The 25,605-nt window shown below is 34.9% G+C and overlaps 1 long non-coding RNA gene across 1 annotated transcript in view; it reads right to left on the reverse strand.

Annotated features, from left to right (window-relative positions):
* Positions 1-4,854: 4,854 nt before the first annotated feature.
* The window catches only part of LOC138170630 (uncharacterized), a 39,142-nt gene continuing 18,391 nt past the window's right edge, over positions 4,855-25,605 (reverse strand). The window contains exons 2-3 of the long non-coding RNA XR_011170692.1: positions 5,334-5,386; positions 4,855-5,132 (exon numbers count right to left, since the gene is read on the reverse strand). This is a non-coding gene — a long non-coding RNA (uncharacterized lncRNA). The remainder of the gene's footprint in view (positions 5,133-5,333; positions 5,387-25,605) is intronic.

Below are 25,605 nucleotides of genomic sequence, written 5' to 3' on the forward strand. Positions count from 1 at the left end.
GGCAGCTGTCATCAGCCACTAATGACAATAAGATTCCTGTGAATTTCTCATAGTAGACTATGCCTTCATTTTGTATATTTTTTCTCTAAGTTATTGAAAAATGATCATTAAATTTGAAACCTAGACAAAAGTTTTGATAGTATTCCCTTTATTGTTTCAGGTGGCATGCAAATCATTCTGGAGTACAGAGTATTTAATGACAAACTTATATTTAAAGATCTTTCAAAGCTGAATTTTTGTTTCCATTAAAATCATTTAATGGAGGTGATAGACATCACTGTTGGGTTGGCAAATGTGCTTTTACATGTACTGTGAAGGCACTTTACCATAAATTTTAGATATATCTTTGTTCTCTATCTCTGTGTCTCTGTCTCTGTCTCTCTCTCTGTCTGCCTGTCTCTCTCTGTCTCTGAGAATCTTTGCCAAATGATTGCTGATAGCTGTGGAAACTATTTGTACCCTATTTCCTTGACCTCCTCCTCTACTAACCATATCAGAAAAAGAGATGAGTTTAGTCTGCTTAATTGTTCAACTGACTTTGTACTATATGTACTCAAATACAAGTTGTAACCCACCAATAGAACCAATGTCCCTTGAGGACAGAACCTGTTTTGCACTTGTTACTGTAGCCCCAGTCTCTCAAACATTATTAATAATTTGAAAATATTCAACTGAGCTGAATGCTGTCATAACACCTATTATGCACTGCACCAGGAGGGACCTATTTATCAATTAATGATCCCTCTGGGGAAAGGAAGTCAAAGGTGAAAGTAGGAGAGAGAAATATCAGTCTCAAGAAGGTGGTAAGGTTGATATTCCTCAGATTGGAATGAGGCAAGGAAAAGGAATGATGGACTACATGATCCACATACTGTGCCTACCAAAACAATCTTTGACTAGGCATTAAAGTTAACATTGGAAATCCTTGTCTCATGCAACATAACGCTGATTTGGTATTCAGGAGGCCCAGTTTCTGATACTTGATTTTCTATTAATTCTGTGACCTTGGAAAATTTACCGAAACTCTTCAAGCTTTTCTTTCTTCTTCTATAAAATGAGGAGGTTGGACTACTCCACTTCTCAAAAATTCTGATCATACTTTTTGTTTACTTACTGGTCAGTAGTCCTTTTTGTTTCTATATCCATTTCTTTTCCCTTAGTTTATTAGTAAAATACCTTTAGAAAATATCAACCTTATCTCAGCTGAACTAGGAAGATGTTATTTTTTTTCTTTCCCCCAATATCTACGTCAATATAGGAGTTCAGGGAGTGCCTCATGTAGACAGCTTCTAAGTCTAAGAGAGCTGGCCAATGTAGGTCAAATAAAGACTAGGAATCAAGGTAGGGGAAGTTGATTTGAGACAGATATGAAGTGCAATCATTAGCCCTTTCCCTCAGAACCTCAAGAAGATTTCTATTCATATCTCTAAATCATGTATTTTCTTTCCCTCTAAATCATATTTTGTAGTGTCCCTTTGTCTATATTCTACTTAACACAATTTACTATTAGTTATTATTATTATTTTTTTAAGAAATTGGGGTTAAGTAACTTGCTTAAGTTTACACGGCCAGTTATTTCTGGGTGGGTGCTAAGTGTCTGAGCCTGGATTGGATCCCTAGGTCATCCTGACTCTGGGGCCTGTTCTCTTACTGGCTGAGCCATGTGGCTGCCCCTCTTATTAGTTATTATTTAGAGAAAAAACATATCTTATAAAACACCCTGATTTTGTGTGGAGGAAAAAAGCAAAAATCAAAATCTATCATGCTTCACGTGTATTTGTACTGCATCTATTTGTCCTTGTGGTAGTAAACAAATTTTTATTTATTTTATCTTTGTTGTTATATTTCGGTAAAGTGAGCTATTTTGGCAGGCCTATATACAAGTAAAAATGACATTAAATGTCCTGATAGCAATATTATTTTGTCAATAAAGAAAATATTTAATTTATACTCATTGAGATGGCATTAAGAATGGGATATATTTCATTCCAGACCATCTATACTGAGTAACCAGTAGATCACGAAGGCATAGTAAATGGATCACTTTAAACTTTCACTTGTTTGCTCAAGGGAACTCTCTCTCATATTTCCCTGGATACTTTGTAATCTTCAAAGCCACAAACCTGGAGTTAGAAGACCTCAATTCAAGTCTTAATATTATCACTTAACACCTGTGTGATTTATGTCTAAAATGTCCTCCACACTCAACAGTTTTAGCATATACCTTCTTTGAGATGGGGCATATATTTTTAATACTGTACAAAGAAAAGCTACATTTCATTTTAAACACAAGTGAATGAATAACATGGTGTTTTAGCAAGCACAATGACAAAATAGTAAAAGCATAACAACAACAATAATATTTTTTAGTACATCAAGGTTTGCAATTTTTTTTTCACAGTAACCCTATGAGGAAGGCAATCACTTTTTATTATCCCCATTTTATAGAAAAGGAAATTTAAACAGAGAAAGGTTAAATTACCTGCTGAGAGACTCTCAAATTAGTGACTGTCAGAACTAGGAATCAAATCCTGGTCTTCAAAGGGTAAATCCAAATTTCTTTCCATGATACTGCATTATTTTCCTTATGCACTGTATAGTGCTTAGCACAAAGTATGTGAACAATTAATGCAGACTGAAGTGAATTTTACCCTAGTATAGAAATAAAAATGATTTTATTGGAAATATTTGATGTATCATCATTGGATGAAGCAGCTGTTTCATCAGTCTTTGATCCAAATATGGTTAATGGGAAGACATATTTACAACCCTGTAATTGAAGAATGTATGTTGAATGTAATAAAAAACAATCCTGTCAAACTCACAAAATTAATAAATCTCTTTAGAGTTAGTTAAATGGGAATGTAGTTTTTGATCAAACTTCTATGACTCTTATTATGACAATATGCCACCTAACTGCCTTGATGTGAAGCACCACTTCCTTTGGGGTCAGAGGAGTGTTAATCTCTGATCCATGAGGATCTATGAAGAACTTGTACTATATATGGCTTTCCCCATATAGTCAGAGAATGTATTCTACTTTTTACCTACAAGAATCTACTTGATAAAATGTGATGAGAGCCTTTAAAGGGTTAACTTGAGAGAAGCTGAGGTAAACACAGAGTAAAAGGATGAATAGATATTTCCTGAGGAAGCAGTTTTCAATTTGATTTTAATAAAGATTCTTATATTTTAAGAGTCACTAAAGCAGTATATAGAGGTTAGTACCTTGTAAATTGAGTGAGTTACTGAAATTTTAGGGGTTTGAGCTCATTTTAGTGGTGAAAATTGTTATAGCCAAAATATTACATGTGACTGCATTCTCTGTAGGTAATATATATGTATCAACATATTTATTATTTTGCTAAATACTTGAGTCATATATTTAGTGATTTTAAAACCTAAAAACAGTGGGCATGTTTATTTTTATTATTAAAATTTTTGAAATAACGCAAGCATTCCCATAAGAGCAGAATAATAAAAAGATGATTGCACATGAAACTACAAATCTATTATGTGCAACTTGCAATTTCTTTAAATATATAGGAAATTTCTTATGCAAATTTTTTTCATTCCCCCAACCAAATATAGCTACCATTAGACATGTGTGTATACATGTGTATGTGTGTATGTAAAATCATTGTTCATACTTTTATTTTTTTATTTTATTTTTTTATATTTCAAATGTTTTATTAACTTCTGATTTACATCATTCATTTCCATCAGATTTTGAGTTACAACTTTTTCCCCAATTATTCCCCTACCCACTGCCCCAAAATAGCAGTCCCACAGGATATCCCCTCCTCCAATCTGTTCTCTCCCATATTTTCTCCCATATCCATTTTGACTTTTCCATTGGATCTCTATGCCTGTGTATCTTATTTCCCAATTACATATAAAATAGTATTAATAGTAGTATATATATTTGAATATTTGGTTTGAAAACTTTGAATTCCAGATTCATGCCCTTCCTCCCTTGTCACCCACCCTTACTGGGAAGAGAAGCCGTTCAGTATAGGTTGTACATGTGCGGCTAATGCAAAATAATAACATTGTAGATATATTGTAAAAGACTGACTATATTTCCCTCCCTCCTATCCGACCTCCCACTTGTTGTATCCTCTACTTTTATCCCATCCCTTTTCAAAAGTGGGTGCTTCCAACTTCCCTCCCCCTGATCCTGCCCTCCCTTCCATCAACCCCCCTCTCATCCCACCCCACCCCCAATCTTGGAGGGTGAGATACCCTATTTAGTGTGTATTTCATTCCCTCCTCAAGTTAAATTCAATGGGAATAAGGTTGACTGATTCTCTTTTGCCTTCCTATTTTTCCCCTCCAATTGTAACCATTTTCCCTTGCCTCTTCTATATGAGATAGTTTACCCCATTCTGTCTCTCCCCATCTCCTCTCATTATATTCCTCTCTCGCCTCTTAATTTCACCTTTTAAGTATCATCCCTTCCTGTTAAATTGGTCCTGTGCCCTCTATCTATGTATACCTGTAAACATATATACACATATGTATTCATATATCCATATACCCTAATATATAGACATATATATATATATATATATATTCCCTTCAACTACTTGGAAATAAAGTGTAGGAGTGTAGATAACCACAGTGGTTATACCTAGAACTCTGAAAAGTAATTGTAACAGTTAAACCCCTCTGGGAGAACCCCAGCTTGTTAGTATATATGGGGATGCAAGTTGAGAGAAGCAAGACTATAAAGAATAGAAAGACTTGGGGGATTGCAGTATCACACTATATGTATAAGGAACAGGATGACAAATTTAGTTAGAGGGGTCATCTAGTCCAATACATACCTGAAATGAATAGTGACTAGAACATACTTGGTAAGTAATAACAAGTTTTATTTGAAGACAAAAAATCTGGGAGAACAGTTGTGCCTTATGGGACTAAATAAAACATAGCAGTGTCTGTTTCACAGGAAAAGTCCTTTGAATGTTTGAAGAACATGAAAATGTCCCCCCGAGCCTTCTTTTCTCTAGGCAAGTTCATCCACTAAAATATTTCTTGTGGTGTGAAAGTAACCTGCATTCATTCTGGTGTAGATGTAACTTTGAATTCTTCAAGGTGGTGTTAGCATATTCCAGACTCAGCTAAACCTGGAAAGGTTTCAAGCATGGACCTGATGATGAATATTTGTCCATCACTTGCAATCAATGAAGCTAAATTTGGCAAAATTCATAATCCAAGATTGGCCATCAGAGGGGATTCCCCCCCCACCCCCATACACAGCAATTCATGAAAGTGATCTACTAGGGCATGGACTATTTGCTGTCTGCACTGATAGAGAGAATACTCACCTAAATGAAATAACAGAATTAAAATCTTGAAGTGTTTCTATGCTGGAACATCACTGTCATTGAAAAAAAATGAAAAAAAAAAGTAATAACTTGATATTAGATTTAGTTGGAATGGAAAACCACCTTTGTAAACTTGAAAATTTCACTTTTTACAGTTTTATGTTACAAAGTAAACACCATGCAATCTTTAGCATCTGATTTACTAGTCTGTTTTAATATCTAATTAATTTAAATTTGGAAAGGCCTCCTCATTTGTAGTAAAAGCATGTTCTCGATTATATACTGAATTAAATAAGAGATAGGAAGATTCTGAGAGGTGAAAATTTATAGTTTCATTAAGCTGAAAAATTAAACTTAAAATGTGTAAAAATCCACATTAATCATTTAGTTTCAGCACATAAATGAAAATGGCTTGGAACTGAGCTTCATCTCAGACTGTAAGTAATAATTATGCAAAAACACTGCATGAGCTTCATTAGATCTTGTGTTTAATAAACGTGAGGAGCACAGGGGACCTGCACAAATAAGGGGATTATGGTATTTAATCAGCATCAAGTGGTAGCCCTATAGCTTCATCATGAAGGCTTTTCAAAAACAAAATCAGAGGTGATCTCAAAAATGGAATAGGATTTTCAGGTTGACAGTTCCTTTAGAAAAATGCAGCTAATCTTGATCTTTTTTTTTCCTGTATCAGATGAGCCAACAACAAAAACAAAAAGAATCAAGAGGATAGTGGGTATTCTGAGAGCAGAGATTTTATTTGCTCAGTCCTATTGGTGATTATGATCTTTTCCAATTTCCAGGTTGACATTTTCTCACTCTCCAATGCCAGCTCTTCAGGAACTGTTTGTGGGAAGATTGCTGGTAAACTTAGGGAAATGAGCCAATTTTATAGTCAACAGAGGTTTTCTTTCTAATTATTAATGTAGTAAAAAAACTGTCATTACTTACTACATTTAGAATGGGAACACTCATTGGGGATCCTGAGTAGTTTCTTATTAAATTTGAAGGAATCATTTCAATGATACTAACTTAAAACACAGGAGGTGGAGTAAATATTGGACCTCATGTCAGGAAGCCATTGATTCAAATCCTGCTTGGACACTTATTAGCTATGTCTGACACCCTAGACAAGTCGCTCAACATTTGTGAGCCTTTGTCTTCCAATCTACAAAATGATGGGGTTTGAATTTACAACCTCTAAGGTTCCTTCCAACTCTAAACGTATGAACTTGTGAGCTTGTGAGATAAGGTGTGTGTGTGTGTATGCATATTCAGTTTAATAAATCCTGTTTTTACTACTTACTAGTGGTATGACATTGGACCAATCAATCAATTTCTAACAGCCTCAGCATATCCATCTGTCTAATGGGAGAAATGACACTTGCTCAACCTATCCCAGTGGTGACTGTAGGGAATTCTTTTTGTAAATTGTAAGTTATTAAATACATGTGAGTTATTATGGCTAAATTGTGTAAAAATATAGAATGCCTTATATAAATGACATTATTTGTCCATCAGAGTGTTGACTTTTAAGGAAACATGGTATGGAAACATTCTAGCCTCTCCATCAGAAAAATAAAATATGTGCTACCTGACATTAAAAAAAATGTCATCTGTTGTAATACCTAAAATATTGGTAATAAATCCTATGGACATGCACAGTTTGCAGGATTAAGTATTAGAAGGAGTATCAGCATCACTCAGAGTCATTACTTGAGGCCAAATAGGTTCTTGCCCCCTGGAGATCTTCAAAGAATGGCTAGATGACCCCTTAGACATGTTTTTTCATGTCTGGATTCAACTTCATGGCCTCAGTTTAATTCCAGCTGTGAAAGGCAGGACTTAAAATGCTCTTAAAAGAGCTAAGGATAACAGGCAAATAGTCAGTAGTTAGCAGAGTGCCAGGATTCATTAATTTATCAAACAATCATTTATCAAGCCCCTACTATGTGCCAGGTACATACTCAGTGCTGTTAAGCATTGTAGATAGAAAGACAAAAGTGAAACATGTTCTTAACTAAGGTAGCTTAATGGGGAAATGGAGCATGTATAAATAAACACAGTCCAAGGACACAGGTGGGAGAGGACACTACCAAAAGTGAGGAGGAGGGAATCAATGGAAACTTCAAATAGGAGGTTCCAAGTTAACTGAGCCTTGAAGAAGAGCACAACGATCTTAAGAACCTGAGAACTGGACTTAAGGAAACAATACATGGCAGATACAAGTGAGACACTGCCAGTTCATGGATACAGAATTTCTTATGACAGAAGAGAAGTTAGAAGATTCCAGTTGAAAAAATCTAGGACTCTGTCTCTTTATCCACAAAATGAAGGGGTTGGTCTAGATGGACTCCAAGGTCTCTTTATTTTTAAATCTATGTTCCCAAGACTTTCTCTGTTGTATTTTAAGTCATGTAAAAACTATCAATATAGAACTAAGTCATTCCCTTTTTGTCTTACCTTTTTAGTATGTAATCACCCATCTTATTTTCTAGTTCACGTTTTGGTCTAAACTTTTGACTTCTTCAATGTAAGGAAATCTCTTTAGAAGAAATCCCTCTAAAGCACCGGCCCTAGAGTCAGGAAGACTGGAGTTCTGTTCCGGCCTCAGACACTTCACATCCACACAAAAAATCTAGTTGTGTAACCTTGGGCAAGTTACTTAACCCCAACTGCCCTCCAAAAAGGCAAAAAGAAGAAGAAGGAAGAAGAAGAAGGAAGAAGAAGAAGAAGAAGTAGAAGAAGAAGAAGAAGAAGAAGAAGAAGAAGAAGAAGAAGAAGAAGAAGAAGAAGAAGAAGAAGAAGAAGAAGAAAGAAGAAGGAAGAAGGAAGAAGAAGAAGAATAAGAACCCTCTAATAATCACTGATCAGAAACTGTTTTGGAACTTACAATGTTAGAAAGTTGGTAGGGCATGAGGAAGTTTAATAACTTGCTCCATACTCATGTAACTAATACATGTCTGTTTAGATTTTTTTCTATTATGTCATACTTCTTATAATGTCATATAAACTTTAAAAATATTTTCTATCCCTTCCTTTGGACAAGTGGTCTTTCTTAATCTGCTTCAAACTGCTATCCAAACCATGTATATTTTCCATTATATTTTGGTTTACCTGTAATTTTGAATTTTTTGCAGTGGTGATTTTCCATGATTCTAAGCCATTCAGTATCTCTGAGAAGATAGTGTTGGCATTAAAGATATGGGCTTTTATGGAAGCAAGAAATGTGAGACTGAGAGCATTGGTTCTTTTTTTCTTATATATTTATATTTAGTTTTAAGAATTAACTTTCATGAGATTTTGAATTCCAAATTTTCTCCCCATCTCTCCCCTCCTCCAACCCCAAGAGATGGTGTGTAATTTGATATTGGCTCTACATATATATTCATATTGAACCCTTTTTCACATTAGTCACATTGTAAATATTTGAACCAATTAGAAACCATGAAAAAGAAGAAACAAATAAAAACAGAAAAAAGAGAGAGCAAATAATATGCTTCTATCTACATTCAGACTCCATAGTTTTTTTCCTGGATGTGGACAGCATTTTCCATCATGATTACTTTGGAGTTGTCTTAGATCTTGGCATCACTAAGAAGAGATGAGTCTATAAAAGTTAGTCATCACACATTGTAGTTGTTACTGTCTACAATATTCCTCTGGTTCTGCTTACTTCACTCAGCATCAGTTCATTTAAGTTTTTTCAGGTTTTTCTGGTCTGCTTGCTCATCATTTCTTATAGCACAATAGTACTCCATTACATTCATATACCACAACTCATTTAGTTATTCCCCAATTGATGGGCATCCTTTCAATTTCCACTTATTTGCTACCACAAAAAGAGCTGCTGTAAATATTATTATACACATGAATCCTTTTCCCATTTGTATGATTTCTTTGGGATATAGACCTAGTAGTTGTATTGCTGGGTCAAAGTGTATGCATTTTTTTTTTACTTTTTGGAGGGGGGAAGGTAGGGCAATTGGGGTTAAATGACTTGCCCAAGGTCACACAGCTATTAAGTGTTAAGTGTCTGAGGGTGGAATTGAACTCGGGTCCTCCTGACATGTTCTATTCACTGCACCACCTAGCTGCGCCCAAGGTATATATATTTTTATAGCCCTTTGGACATAGTTCCAAATTATTGTCCAGAATGGTTGGACTAGTTCACAATTCCACCAACAATGCATTAGTGTTCCAATTTTCCCTCATCTTCTCCAGGATTTATAATTTTTCTCTTTTGTCATGTTAGCTAATCAGATAGGTGTGATGTGGTACCTCAGGATTGTTTTGATTTGCATGCATTGATTCTTTTAAAAAACATCTTTCCCAATATATTCTTTAGCTACTATATTTAAATTTGTTCCTACTTCTTTTCTGAACTTCAAAATTTGTTCAAGATATACAAACACATATGCATGTATGTATATATGTCAGTCATTCATTTGTTAGACACTTATATGCTTAATATACAGTGATAATTCCTAGGGATAGCTAGAGCACCATGGAGAACTTGGCCATATATTTTTTTCATCTACTGTTTTAAAGAATGAATTTCTTGATACTATTTTCACTTTTCTTTCTTTCTTCTTGTAAAAAATGACTAAAATGGATTTATTTTTATGTGATTGCATATGGATAACCCTCTCAGGGAGAGGGGAGGGAGGGATAGAATTCAGAACTCAAAACTTAAAAAAAATTTCAAAATTGTTTTAACATATATTTGTCAAAAAATAAAGTATTACTTCAAAAAATAATGGATTGCTTAGACTCACATTTGTTGTGGCTGTCTTGAAAAAAATTCTGAAGTTAGGTTATATGGACACTTTGATATCTGAAAGTAGTATTGTTTGGAGAACCTTAGCATCAGTAAGAACCACTTTATTTTTTACTTTTGAACAAAACTTCTTTTAAGACACAGGTGAAAAGCTTGGATGCACATGACAGCCATTCATGCCCTGTACTTTACTGACATGCAGTAAGAAAGAACTGCTGGACATAGTTATCGAAACGGTTTCATTTATCATGTATTATTTAATTTTAACCCACATGTGGCATTTATATTGTTTGATACAGTTTACATACTGTTTCCTCAACTATAAATTAAAGGATTTTGATTAACAATTAATTATTCTGTGTCTCAATTGATGATCCTATAATACCACAATAACATGAAAAAATCAAGACTGGATTTCTGGTATCACCATGTATTAGAATATAAGCTCCTTGAGAACAGACTGTTTCATTTTTGCATGTCAGTACCTAATAGTTAGTAATTAAGAAATATTTTCTTATTCATTCATTCATTTATTGTGTTCTGCCTAATTCTTTAAAAAATGTACAACATATAAAACAAGATATTATATTTTTCTACCTTTCACTCAGTTGTATGATTACATAGAAGCACCATATCTCAGAAAGTGAATGGATTTCAAAGTTCATATAATCCAAATTGCTCCTAACCAGTAATGCTCTCCAAAGCTTTTCTAACAAAGCACTCAAAGGCCTCTAACAATGGAGAGCACTACCTCCCAAATTTGCCCATTCACCCTTTAAACAGCTGTAACTGGTAGAAAGACCTTTTTTTCCTCTTAGGAATGTAACTGTACTTTTCTTCCCAAACTGTCTCTGAAATGATTTTTAAAATACTCAAAGATAGTTTTAGTGCTCTCCATATATGTTTTCAAAGTTGAATCTCTCTAGTTATTTCAAACAGTCCTTGTATAGTATAGTTACTAGTCCTCTTAGAAGACTGGAAAGTCTCCTGAAAAAAAGCTGAACAACAACAAAATAATGGGGCCAGCAGTTGGGGCCAATAGATGTTTGATGGGGCATATTAGTAGGAGGGGTTTCTGGGGCTTCTTTTCATACCAGAATAAGAGAAGTAGAAGTATGCAAACATTCTGGGAATAAAGAAGCAAGAGGCTCAACATCAACCTCAGCCCTCTAAAGGACTGGCACTGAATTATAATGTTGTATCTTAGGGAACAGAAGATGGGCAGCCAACACTTTTTTGTAGTTTTCTGTTTGCATTTTGTTGATTGTGTTACTGTAGGATGAACACCTTTTTATCCTATGTTTTCTTTGTGTCCCTAGCACTTAGTACTTTATGTGGCAAATGCAAGTACTTGATCAATGTTTGTTGATTGATTTACTGAGAAAGACTGTGGTCCCAAAAGCAGAAAGTGGCACAGCTGGATTTTACTGCAGTCCTTCAGTCAGCTTTCCTCTGAACCATGCTGTAACTATCAAAAGGTTTCAAAGGACACCATCAAAAAGAGATTCATGAAGTCATAAAAATACAACCCTTCAAAATGAAAGAAACCAGGAAAAAGGCCCTTTTCATATCATGGCAAAATGATGGAAATTATGCAAGAAAACTTAGAGTACAATATTATCAGAACAAAAGGAAATGTATAGATTTATACTCATAAATAATGCATCAGAGAATGGAAATAGAGAGAAAGAAAGAGAGAAAGAGAGAGAGAGAGAGAGAGAGAGAGAGAGAGAGAGAGAGAGAGAGAATAAAAATAATAAAAGTAGTATAGAATAATCTGGCTTTAGGTTTTCTAACATTTGAAATGTAGGTAGACTGACAAGGAGAGTATTCTTCATGGATATGAGTAAGAATGCTTATGACTATTAAATGCTGTGTTTAGTAACTATTGGATTTATGATTTCTTAGCTGTTATTGTCTTTTTCTTTATAATGCCAGGACATTTATTTGAATATCTGCAACCATTGACATGGTCAACGAGTACCTTATGTTTTCTGTAAACAATTGAAAGACTTAGGATGAACAACTTAGCAAAATTCAGAAGGCTAAGTCCATTGAAAATTGCTACCAATTTCATCCTTAGTCACATAAAAGACAATCATATTTAAGTAATCAACCACATTTATTACCAAAAGAAACAACAATAGAAAAGAGCATTGTTTGGAAACAATAAACCTGCCTCTGGCATTTACTAAATCGAGGTGGTTGCTAGTATGTGGGATAAAAGAATTCACAGTCTAAATCTGAGATCAGAAAAGGTCTTTATTCTTTGTCATGAGAAAGGGCCCTCTGCCCTTGTCACTCAGATGGTGTCTGCCAGGGAGAAAGCACCAGGTAGAAGGAAGCCCATGGTTTTATAACCTTCTAATACAGAAACCCAACACCCCAACTGGCCTTCTCTCCCATTGTTGGGGAGGTCGGCCCACAACCTAAGTGTGGGAATCTAACTTGGAGACAAAGGACAGTGAAACATGTGGGTGTGCAATGCAAGGCCAGGAAGGCAGTATTATTCTTATTTGGCATATCTTTTGGTGAGATAGCACTGGGGAGGGTCTCCATTGCTCTAAGTCCCAGATTCCTGGAAGGTCAGGTAACCTCTAAACTTAGGCCTAGTAGATGTTGAAGCCATTCTAGATTTGATTTTTTCAGAATTGGGAAACTTCACAGCAAATTAGGATCAGATCAAGTTCAGCAAAAGAAAGCCCCTGGTAATATAGGTAGTAGGCCAAAATCACTATATTAGGCCATTTCATTTAACTTTCTTTTTTTTATTTTTAAATTTTTTAAAGCAATCGGGGCGACACTGGAACCGGTGCTCTTACTCACTGAGCCACCTGTCCGCCCCTAAGCCATTGGGGTTAAGTAACTTGCTCAAGGTTACACGGTCAGGTGCTTCTAACTCTCCATTTTTGTTTCTCTTTCTGTCTCTCAGGAGAGTGTAGTTATTTGGGGGGAATTGATTAATGTATCTGAACAAATAATGTCATATAACTAAATATAGAAACTAAGTATCCAAATTTATCTAAATATTTTTGTCATTTGTGTGTATTTATAGGAGTGAGGATGATTGTATTTGAAACTAACATTCATGTGACCAGGACAATCTTTTGGAGGACTCAATTAAACAAAAGTAATAGTCATATTTAATCATCAAGAATATACTGAATACCTTCTGTGTGATAAAGGGTCGTTAGTGTGGAGAAGCAGTATTTTCTTCTAAAAAATGATTTAGGACAAGTATTCTTAGATCAGACACTCAAATATGAGAAGCCTCTTTCTTTACAAGCAACACCCATGAAACAGTCTAGCCTTATTTAAAAAGAAAAAAAAATATGCTTCTTTATATAATATTGCTATTCAATGTTATAGTCATTTTTTCTAAGTCCTAAGATATTTAATACATCTATTGAGTCAACATAAATGTCTCCAGCTATTATCTTTAAAAATCTAGGACACAAGATAAACACTTGTAGAGATATATTTATCTTTAAAATACATATGGTATAGGATTTGTAGTTCTGTCACACACACACTGTTTTTTCTATTTCTATATTCTTTTCTAGTTTATCATATTTTCCCCTTAATATATGAATTCCTGGTTTATTAATAGTCCAACATTACCTTTGGAGAAGTTAATGTAGGGTAATGGAAAGAACACTAGATTTGGGCGGCAAGAAACCTGGATCTGAATCTTTTCAATGAAGGCTGGGCTCTCATTGGACAGTACCATTAAAACTGCATAAATTCCCTTAGAAGGTAATTGTGGGCAAAGTGCTTTGTAAAACTTTGTAAAACAAAGTGCCACATGATTCTTGGTTGATTTTTATTTTTTCTTGGTTAATATCTGTGAAGTTTTTGGTATAGGGAACTCCAGATGAAATATATCCTACTACCAATGCTCATTGGTATTAGTTCTGCATGGCATTAGATCATATCCCATGGCACTAAGAAGCTAAGTGACTTTCAGATGGTTCCAGTTTAAATACTTAATAAATTTGAAAACCCAGAGATAGATCTATGGGTCTATAACAGGAATATCTTGAAAATCCCACTATTTCATTATTCTGGTTCTAGGCAGATGTGCATGATCCTGAAGGATGGACATTGAAAAGTATGGAAGATTGTGAATCAGAAGGCGAGGTTTGAGATGCTGGCTTTACCAATGCTGTGAGATTTCACTTTAAGAATCCACAAAATCTTTGTATACCTCAGTTACCTTATATATAAATGGAAATAATATCTGCACTACCTCACTGAGTGGTTATGAGGATCAAGAGAATAAGGTCTTTATGCTACATACTTTATAAGCCATATAAGCCATAAAGTACTAGATGTCTATCTACTAATAGTAATGATCCCTCAAATGAAACTTTATCCCTTTTGATAAAAGTTAAAACACTGAATAGAAAATATTTGTTGTTTCTTTTTTTAACGATGAAGTCAGGTATTTTGATATTCAGCTACAAAGAAACAATAAAGAAATTATTTGAAGTTTATAGTTTTCATGATTAATCCAGGGTGATAATGCTTTCATTAATTGAGTTCTCAACTCTTCTACACCTTTGTGGAAAGTTTGAAGGATAACCATGGCAAACAAAACACAACAAAACTGAAAATCTTGTAACCTAGCAGTCAGTCTTCTGGTGATATTCCACTTTGAAGTTAATCCCCAGACAATTGATGCTCATCAGGGGAACCATGCTCAAAGATTTTCCAGGTTTTTAGGACTTGCCAGGGCTTGTACCAAACTGGTATAGTCCTTGAGAAACCAGGATTACTTACATCCCATGATATATCAACAGAATAAAACTTCAGTGACATTAAACACCCCCTCCCCACACACACACACACTCAAAACAAACAAAAAAAAGGAATTAAAGATTTCATCCTTAGGAAAACATTTTGATTTGACTGGGGGGGGAGGGGAAACCACAGTGTTTAGCCAAGGGCTGAGACTATAATTCCTCAATTCACAATAATCTAGCTAAAAACTGACCAACTATACACTGGCACATGACATGCCTAACAATTTAAATGTTAAATATTTAATGACATTTCTCCCACTCAATTCTCTCCTCAAACTTACTGACAAAAAATAGTTTAATGACAACCTTTGTATAAGTTTCCTTTGCTTTTTCAAAGAAATTTTCTTTATTTATTGCTACAGAGATGTCCCCTTTGTGACTGTATCATCTGTGGTGTTTAAAATCAGCCAAGTTTATTCCTTAGCTAGCCTTTACTTCCGTCTGTTGTGTTAGAAAACTATCATGTTCTTAGTCTACAAACAACAGAATACTGGCAAACTAATATGGCAGGGACAAAAATAAAAGGAAGTAAAGAAAAGACTGAGATGCCAAGAAGGGAAGGTATACATAAAAATGAAATATGGGGGTAAGAAGAATTTAAAAAATGTTAAAGGAAGAAGACTTTTTGAATTAAAAGATAATATATTGGGGAGGCTAGGTGGTGCAGTGAATAGAGCACCGGCCCTGGAATCAGGAGGACCTGAGTTCAAATATGGCCTCAGACACTTAGCTCTTACTAGCCATGTGACCTTGGGCAAGTCACTTAACCCCCAATTGCCCTGCCTTCCCCCTCCAAAAAAAGCAAAATATAAAAGGTAATGTATTATGGAAATGTACTATAATAGTAGAATGTATATGTATATATATGTATGATATGGAAATATATGTGTATGTTCATATGAACACAGTTAAGTAGATTAGATAGATAGATATAAACATATATAGTCAGTTTATGCCTAGGTATATATTGTGATGTAAAAACTTAAAGAATCAAAGATTAGGTATTAATAACATCATACATATAAATGAGAAACATACATACAAGAAGGAATCAGACAAGAGTGCATCAAAGATCTTACAGTATCCATGATCTTCAGTCATTATGATTAAAGACAGAATGATAAGGGGTTAAGAACACAGTATTTGTCATCTAATGTCATAAGTTGCATCCCTAGATCTTCTACTTACTAGCTATGTAGTCTTAAGCAAGTCATTAACATCTCTGGGCTTGAGTTTACTCATATATAGGGTCAGTTTTTTTTTTTTTTTTGCTAAATGACCTATAAATTCCCTTATAGCTTGAAATTTTGCAGAGAATAAGGGTAAGCTGAGACCTGGTTTCAAGGTAAATTTAGGTGTGGATTATTGATTAATTGTGCAACTGCTTGGAGTACAAACTCAAATCAGGTAGCCCCGAACTGGCGTATATACAGTGCTTATAAAGGCTAAAACCACAAAAACCACAATTGTGGAGGGGAATTAGCTAAAGCAATGACGCACAGAAGCCAACAATTGCCATTGGTTAGATCTATAGCTCAGAGCTAATTTGGGAAAAAGGTGCAAGGGTACAAGGGTACAACTTTTCCTGGAAAGTGGTCCCTCCCAGAACAGGGTAGAGGGTAGAGGGTGAAGGGATGAAGGGTCATTGGGTAATGGGGACAGGCTAGAGGTCATGTTCTGGGTAAAGGGTGGAGGGTGTTGGGTGATGGGAACAGGCTAGGGTCATGTTCTGAGTACAGGGTATGGGGACCCTGCTTGGTCAGCAGGAACAGAACAGGGTGGTCTCTTCTTAAGATAAACTTATACCATGACCCTGTGACTGATCCTCATACATAGTGATGATACATAGAATGCTAATTCAGGAAGTAGGGGGTTAGGGGACTACACCTTGGGCAATACTCAAAATTATGCCTTAAGCTGTTTCAAGCTATTACAGGGTGTAAGATAGAGACAAAGACAAATATAAAGGGGCTTAATGGTTGGTTCCAAATCAGATGGCATGTGATTTGGGTTTGGGCATAACACTATGATCCAAGTAATGAATGTTTCTGAACTTACAAGAATTAAAAGAGGAATAAGGGAAAGGTAAACCTTCCACATTGTTTCTTGAAAAAAAATTTCCATGTATCTATTAAATAGTGATATGAACTTTTGAACATTCCAAATTTTTTTTCATAGAGATTCTAACAGCACATTCATTACCTCCAGTGATCAATAGTTTCAGGAACATAAGTGGTCGACTTTGGAGGAGAGAGGGTTCACAGATAAGAAAGGGGTTTTAGGTAAAATGCCATGAGAAAAATTGAATTTTCAAACACATTTTTGAGCATGTTAGTTCAAAAAGAAAGTTGTTACATAAGGAAAGAAGACATGGCTGTCAGTCTGGCAAGCTGCTCTTATGAATTGAAGAAAAGAATATAGATTCAATTTGCTATTTCTTTTGAAGCATTCTTTGCCCTGATGGCATTCTTTATAAAGACATGTTTAATATTCAGTACCATAAACATTGACTGACACTATCATCGACATGATGTTGATTTAAGTACAGAAACTCAATTAATTTAAAATTCAGTATCTTCTAACTCAGCAGGGAATCTACACACAAAACTATGTTATATAACTTGGAGCTGCAGCATGAAGCAAAGAACAATCTAATTCAGTAACTCATGTGGATAGAACTTACATTAGTTGCCATGTCATTCTCTTAGTAGCCACATTTGTCCACATACATAACCATTTTCAGGTTTAATATTATTGTTCATACCGAGGACAGTAAGAGAATAAAGAAGAAATATCTATTGTAACTTGAGTACCCTCCTAGACGTAGTGTTTGTCCTACTCTGACAACCTTTTACTTCTACTCTATATGTTCTTTCTTATTATTAGAGAAATCAGTTTTACATCATATTGTTGTTCAATTAGTACCGGAAGGAAAACACAAGCATTTATAAAGTACCTACCATGGGCCAGGTACTTTGTTAAGCATTTTACAAATATCTCCTTTGATTTTAACAACTCTGGGTGACAGGTGCTATTACCATAATTTTACAATCCAGGAAACTGAGGCAGAAGTTAAGTGACTTGCCTAGAGTCACAGAACTAGTAAGTAACTGAAAGAAGATTTGAAGTCAGGTCTTCTGACTCCCATCCCAGGGCTCTATCAACTATGCCACCCTGCTCCTTCATAATAAAGCTGTCATGATTTTTTTCCTTAAAATTATCCATTATATTTTATGTGGAAATGGATTCATATAAGGAATAAATAACAAAATAAACAAAATAAAAAAACTGAGCTTTGATTCTAGCTCTACCATGCACTAGCTATATGTCTTTGAACATGTTATTTTCTTCTATGGGCACCAAATATCTCATTTATGAAATGAAGAAGTTGAGCTAAATAACCTTTAAGGGTCCTTTTCCAGCTTACAACATGAGCTCTGGATGCCCAAGTGGAAGTTTTGATGAGGAAGAGGCCTTTTGTGAGTTATTTTCAAGGACTTCAACTATGAGATGATGTAGTCACCTTATTATCTACAGAGGTGTTGGAGATGATAACTCAATGGAGAAAGAAAAGGATGCAACCTGCCTCATCACCTCTCCCCTCTATTCTAATTATAATCAAATAGGATTGTTTAATATTGGGTACCAAAGGGTAGGTAGGGTAGAGGTGGCAGATCCTTTTCCCTAGTCCAATTGTGTAATAGTAATGGAATTTGAAGATCCCCTTGTATTGGCAAGTTAACAGGTACTTAGCACTTAGTTCCAAGCTCATGGTTTTGTCAAGTGTTAAGACCCAGAACTTTCGAATCCCACAGTGGGATGGACTTCCTGATGTAACAGAAAGGGGCTGGAACAGGGAAGAGCTAATACCATATATAAGGAAAAGCACAAGCTGGAGAGTCAGAACTTCTTGGAGTGAGCATCTGGAGGCTGGGTTGCTATTGCTGGAGAGAGAGAAGAGAACCGAGAACTGAACTGAGAAGAGCAATGAGAAATTAGGACTGAACTGAGAATTAAGAAGAACTGAGAAATGAGAAGAGAGGAGAAATGGGAGGAGGCATGGCTGTGGTGTCAGTACTTTGTCTGTCTGTTTTGATGTTACTTTGTGAGATTTGTCTGCTGATAGAGGATGGCGCTATTATTACAGAAGCCCGGGGACCTTGATGCTGATTCAGAAGCTTTGAAAGATTTTCTTTTTATATGTTTAGAGAAATCCTGGAGGAGTGTCTTGCCAGAATTTTCAGAGGCCCAGGGACTATACTGATGATTTGTGTTGATCCTTCAGACCTTGTTGTTTGGTCCATGTTGATTTCATAGGCAGAAAGTGAATCGATGATGGTGCCAGCAATGTTAATGAATATTATTGTGACTTTGTTAAGCTTTGTCTTCCCAGGAACAGAAACTGTGAAGGACTTGAGGTGGACCAGATACTGTGAGCTTCAATATGGAACAGAAACTCCACAAGAAGATAGACAAGGAACAGAGAATTGTCTGTCTTTGAACTCAGGTGGCAGTTGGTTAGATTTGGTCAGGAGCTGGGACCATGGAAGAGGAACCATGGAAGCTGAGAACCTGCCTTGAGTTAAGATGAAAAGATCTCTCCTTGGATATTTATAATGCTGACAGATGAGATTGTAACTTACTTGTGACCTAGGGATGGATGGCCTTGTTACTTTCCACTACCCCTTCAGAGGGTCCTTTGTGGTGACTGATGATATTGTAAGTTAATTGCACCCTGTGGGTGAACTTTGACCTTTGTACTTTATGTCATTTACTAAATGAATATTATTTTTTGCTTAAAACTATGTGACTACTTTGGTGAAATCTATGTGGCCATTTTAGTGATAAGTTGTGAAGTTAAAATATTCTTAATGCTGTACTTTGTTTTCTATGAATGTTTTATATTGGTTTGTTATTGAATAAATAGAGAGTTCACTATACTGTGTAATCAGAACCTTGAAAGCTGTTCACAGAAGCAGTTCTTTGGAAAGCTGCTCATGCTTGCCTTTACAAACTGTAAGCACACATAGTAGAGTTGCACATTCATGTGCAATCATCTTTTTATTGTAATATGTCATGGAAATGCTAGTTCTATTCCATAAATCAAAAATAAAATAAATTAATCACTGTAAAAAATCATTTAAAGTTACAAAGCTTTTGATTTTTTTTATTTGAAAATGAACCTAAGGTATATATTTAAAGTATTATTTTGCCCATTTTCCAGATGTTAAATGTGAAAATTTAATCTAATATAACAAGTATTTATTGAGTATCTACAATGAGGAAGACATAGCCCTGCCCTCAAGGAGTTTACATTCTACCAGAAGTTAAGTGTCTTGCCAATGCTCAAGTAATAAGTAACAAAGCAAAAATCTGAGCCAAAATCTGAGACTCCAAATCTAATCCTTTTTCTATTACACGATAATACAGGGGAAAATGAGGGAGAGTTATGAGTTCATCTGACAGACTTTTTCAGTTTCTTTTGTGCACAAAAAAGAGTTGACCAGTTTCCCATGACTGTCAAGCCCAAACTACATCATAAGGCTTTATCATTTAAAAAAACACTGGTTTTACCAAAACACTGCTCTCATTTACAATCCCAAAGGAGGACTTTTTGATTCTCCAGTCAGTAACTCATCAATAGAGAAAATTCTCTGAAGCATGGCAGGAGAAAACAAAGAAAGAAATAAACCATACTCAAAGAAAATTAAATAAGCCCATCCCCCATAAAACAGACTCTAATTCTGTTGATATATAAGATATTATAATCTCCTGCTTCCTTCCTTCACTAAACATTAATTTATCCTTTGACAGATATTTAACTGTAGCTACATAGTAAAAAGAATTAACTAAATTTCTGTATAATTCACCCACCTTTCCAAGTACTCAAAACCAATTTTACCTGTCAGGTCAACAATTTGAAAAGTGTTGTGATGTAGTGGAAAGTATGCTGGGTTTGGGACAATAATAATTTATTTCAAATGTTGCATCTAATAGTTATTAGGCACGTGACCATGAGTAAGCCTTGTAATCTCCCTGTATCTCCATTTGCAAAATGGAATTTAAACAGTACTCACTCCTAGTGTTTCCAAATTCCCAAAAGATAATAATATTCTGCATTTGATTAAGAGCAATAAAAATTCCTGGGAACTCTTAGGAATTTCTGAAATAATAAAATATTCTGTATTTTTCATTGTTTTATTTTTATGTTTTTAATAATGTGTGATCATAAGGAATTTATTGATAATAATAATTTATTATAATTGAATTTATTTTCTGTGATGTGGTTGTATTCAAAGTTTCAGATGTTTTCTGTAAAAATATATAATAATAAACACATAATTTATTGTTGCTGTTGTTATTAACCTCTATATTATTAAAATGATTTAAATCATATTTGGTCAATTACTAACTGATTTTCTTTTGTCTTTCTTAAAATAATTTCCAACATTCTTCATATTCTTTACTCATCATCATGGAACTAGAATCATTCAATAACTAAAAAAATATATATTAAATTAATAGTATTTATAAAGAAATGTATCCCATAGAGAATATTCAACACTGGAAATGCCAGCAAGCAAATTGGGTGGTACTCAAATAATGTAACATCTAGATTCTCTAGCAGTGTTAACAGCACTATACAGAATGACACATCTAAAAATCAAAGTTTAAGGACTTACTTGTCTCCCAAAACTTATTTCTAGGAACACCACTTATAGAAAAACAGATTATACTATGCATATGAACTTAGTAAGATTTGTTTTATTGTCAAGAATGACTCATCATTTGCATAAGCTATGGCCATGAACACATACTTTTTTTTAACTTTAATTTATTAATTTGTTTGTTTCCTTTTAGTTTACAGGATTCAATTCCACAATTCCTTGAATTTCACATTTTTGTCCCCCTCCCTCCCCCTCCCCATGGCGGCTTATTATCAAGTATAGGATCTGTAAATACTTTCACATTATACAATGGTCAGGTTATAAGGATGGATTGTACCAGCTGGAATAAAAATGGTAAAGAGGACATAAAATCAAATAAGAGAACGAAAAAGATCAGGTATTTCACTTCCACCTGGATATAAATTTAGTTCTTTCTAGTTCTTTCTCTGGATGCATGTTTTTCTCTCCATCATGCGTCTTTTGGGATTGACTTATATCCCTGTATTGTTGAGAAGAGTCCAGTATATCAACATTGGTCATCACACATACATTGTGTCTGTAATTGTGTACAAATTCCTCCTGGTTCTACTCTTCTCACTCAGCATCAGTTCTTTTAAGCCTCTCCAGGTAAATATGAAAACTACCTGCTCCCCGTTTCTTATGGCGCAATAGTATTCCATAACATGCATATACCACAACTTGTTCAGCCATTCCCCAATTGATGGGCACCCCCTTAATCTCCAATTCTTTGCCACAACAAAAAGAGCTGCTATAAACATTTTTGTACATATGGGTCTTTCTCCCATTTCTATAATCTCTTTGGGATATAACCCTAGGAGTGGTATTGCTGGATCAAAGGGTATGAAAGTATTTATAGCCCTTTGGGCATAATTCCAGATTGCTCTCCAGAAAGGCTGGATCAGTTCACAACTCCACCAACAATGCATTAGTGTTCCAGTTTGCCCACATCCTCTCCAGCATTTGTCATTTTCCTGTTTTGTCATCTTAGCCAATCTGACTGGTGAGATGTGGTACCTCAGAGTTGTTTTGATTTGCATTTCTCTAATCAATAGTGAATTAGAGAATTTCTTCATGTGCTTATAGATAGCTTTAATTTCTTTCTCCAAAAACTGCCTGTTCATATCCTTTGACCATTTATCAATTGGGGATCAGGGGTGAAACAAGGGTGTCCACTATCACCCCTCTTATTCAATCTGGTACTAGAAATGTTAGCAGTAGCAATTAGAGAAGAAAAAGAAATCAAAGGAATCAAGTTAGGCAAAGAAGAGACCAAGCTATCACTCTTCGTAGATGATATGATGATATACTTAGAGAATCCTAGAGAATCAAGTAAAAAACTGCTTGAGACAATAAATAAATTTGGCAATGTTGCAGGATATAAAATACACCCACATAAATCCTCGGCATTCCTATATATTTCCAATGAAATTCAACAGCAAGAAGTAGAAAGAGAAATCCCATTTAAAGTTACTGTAGACATTATAAAATATTTGGGAATCTACCTGCCAAAACAAACCCAGGACCTGTATGATCATAACTACAAAACACTTTTCACACAAATAAAGTCAGATCTAACTAATTGGAAAAATGTCAATTGCTCATGGCTGGGTCGAGCTAATATAATAAAAATGACAATTTTACCTAAATTAAATTATATATTTAGTGACATACCAATTAATTTACCAAAAAACTACTTTATAGAGTTAGAAAAAATAGTAACAAAATTCATCTGGAAGAATAAACAGTCCAGAATATCAAGGGAATTATTGAAAAAAAATGCTAGGGAAGGTGGACTAGCTTTATCAGATTTCAATCTGTACTATAAAGCAGCAGTCATCAAAATTACCTGGCACTGGCTTAGAAATAAGAGAAGTGGATCAATGGAATAGATTAGGCACATGAGATTCAGAAGTCAATGACTACAGTAATGTATTGTTTGATTAACCCCCAGACCCTGGTTTTTGGGATAAGAACTCACTGTTTGACAAAAACTGCTGGGAAAACTGGAATATAGTATGGCAGAAACTGGACATAGACCATTATCTAACATCATATACCAAAATCAAGTCTAAATGGGTTCATGATCTAGGTATAAAGGTTGATACTGTAGGCAGTCTGCTAAAACAAGGAATAGTTTACCTATCAGACTTGAGGAGAGGGAATGACTTTATGACGAAACAGGAATTAGAGAACATTATAAAATGTAAAATGGATAATTTTGACTACATGAAATTGAAAAGTTTCTGTACAAATAAAGCCAATGTAACCAAGATTAAGAGGGAGGTGGGAAATTGGGAAAGAATCTTTACAACCTATGTCTCTGACAAAGGACTCATCTCTAAAATATACAGAGAATTGAGTCAAATGTATATGAACACATACTTTTAACATGGCAACAGTGAAAAACAAGAGTGATTGATTAGCACTGACCACTTCTTCCTTATATACTCTGATTCCTGGAAATGTTGACCCTTACCTTTAACTCCTAGTGTCAGCATTTTCTGGCCTTGCTTTTAATTTGATGTCTGTAGATTCCTTCAAACAGTATTGTTTCTTTGTTGACTGAACATTTTATTCTTGCTGGAAAACTAAAAATAATCTTTTCCCAAGGTCTTGACTGATTTTTGGGGGGATTTGTAATTTTAAAAATATGCAAATTTCCCTAGGAAATTTCTATCATGTATAGAAATTGAATCAAAAATTCCATCATGGAAAAATTAGTATTTGCAATATCTTTTTCAGAAAGTTATTGTGAGTCAAGCTCTTTGAAATAGTTCAAAATACGGATGAACATCAGTTTTTTATAAATTATAATTGAGATAAAAGTCTTCTGTTGGCTTAAATTTTTGAGATAATTAGCTCACTTAATGAGTACTTTTTTTGTGGACACAAGTTTAAATTCCTTCTCTTCCTCATTTTTCTTCCTTTTCTTCTTCTTACTATTATTGTCATCATTGACGTTATAATTTTTTCACCTTATCATTTGTCTTTATGTCCCCAATATCTAATATAATGCCTGAAACACAGTAGGTATGTCATAAATGCTAGCTGATTGATCAATTGATTATTATTTTAAAGTCCTAAATTTCATTTTTGCCATGGAACACATGGCAGATTTGTATATAGAAGGGAATGAAAAAAACCTCATAATACTTTCCCGTTCTGCTTTAGACTTAGCATTTACAAAAACCATCCAGTTGTGACTACACTGTAGCTATAAATTGATAAGTTTTGATAGAAAACATCAATCCTCTTTCACGATATGGTAGACATAAGCCTGAAAGCACACAACCATGGAAAGAGTATTTCCTAGTCGGACAGAAAAAACAACTAAATTCTCTTATTCAGTCCCAGGGAATAGTCTCCAGGTACGTTCTACAGCTTTAAGCATGCCTTACCATGTACTAAAGAAATAGGATTGTGGATTATAACAAAGTCTCCACTCAGTCCTCTCAGTATCATTGTATTCAAGAAGAAGTAAGGAAAGAGAAAGGAGCTCTAATTATATAATAGGCTGATGATCCAAGGTCCTTCTCTTCCCATCCCTTGTGTGTGGTATCATACTCCCTCTGAAACTAAAACACGTTGAATGATTCAGAAAGTCAGACAGGAAAGGAAAGTTCTCATATTCCTAGTTGTAGTACCAATGCAATATTTGCAGCTCCCATGATCACAATTGAGAACATAGGTATAACTATCACATGGTGTTCAATTGTAAAATATGTCAAAATTTCCAGATAGAAGATAAAGTTGAAAGGATTTATTTAGACACCAGAAAACCAAATCCCCAAACCAGTAAGCTGATGTCATCATAGTACCAAAGATATTCAGAAGCCATAATAATGCTGAGAGTCACAGCATTCTTTAGCCTTCCCACAAACCAATACAAGATCAATATTTACTCACAAAACTCTCTATCTCCACCAATACAAGATCAATATTTACTCACAAAACTCTCTATCTCCTTGCCTGAGCATCCTCTATCCCCAACTGTCTCC

This window comes from Petaurus breviceps, unplaced genomic scaffold, assembly GCF_028583685.1.
Source record: "Petaurus breviceps papuanus isolate PSGF00001 unplaced genomic scaffold, PetGlider_PUasm1.0 126, whole genome shotgun sequence".
NCBI lineage: Eukaryota > Metazoa > Chordata > Mammalia > Diprotodontia > Petauridae > Petaurus > Petaurus breviceps.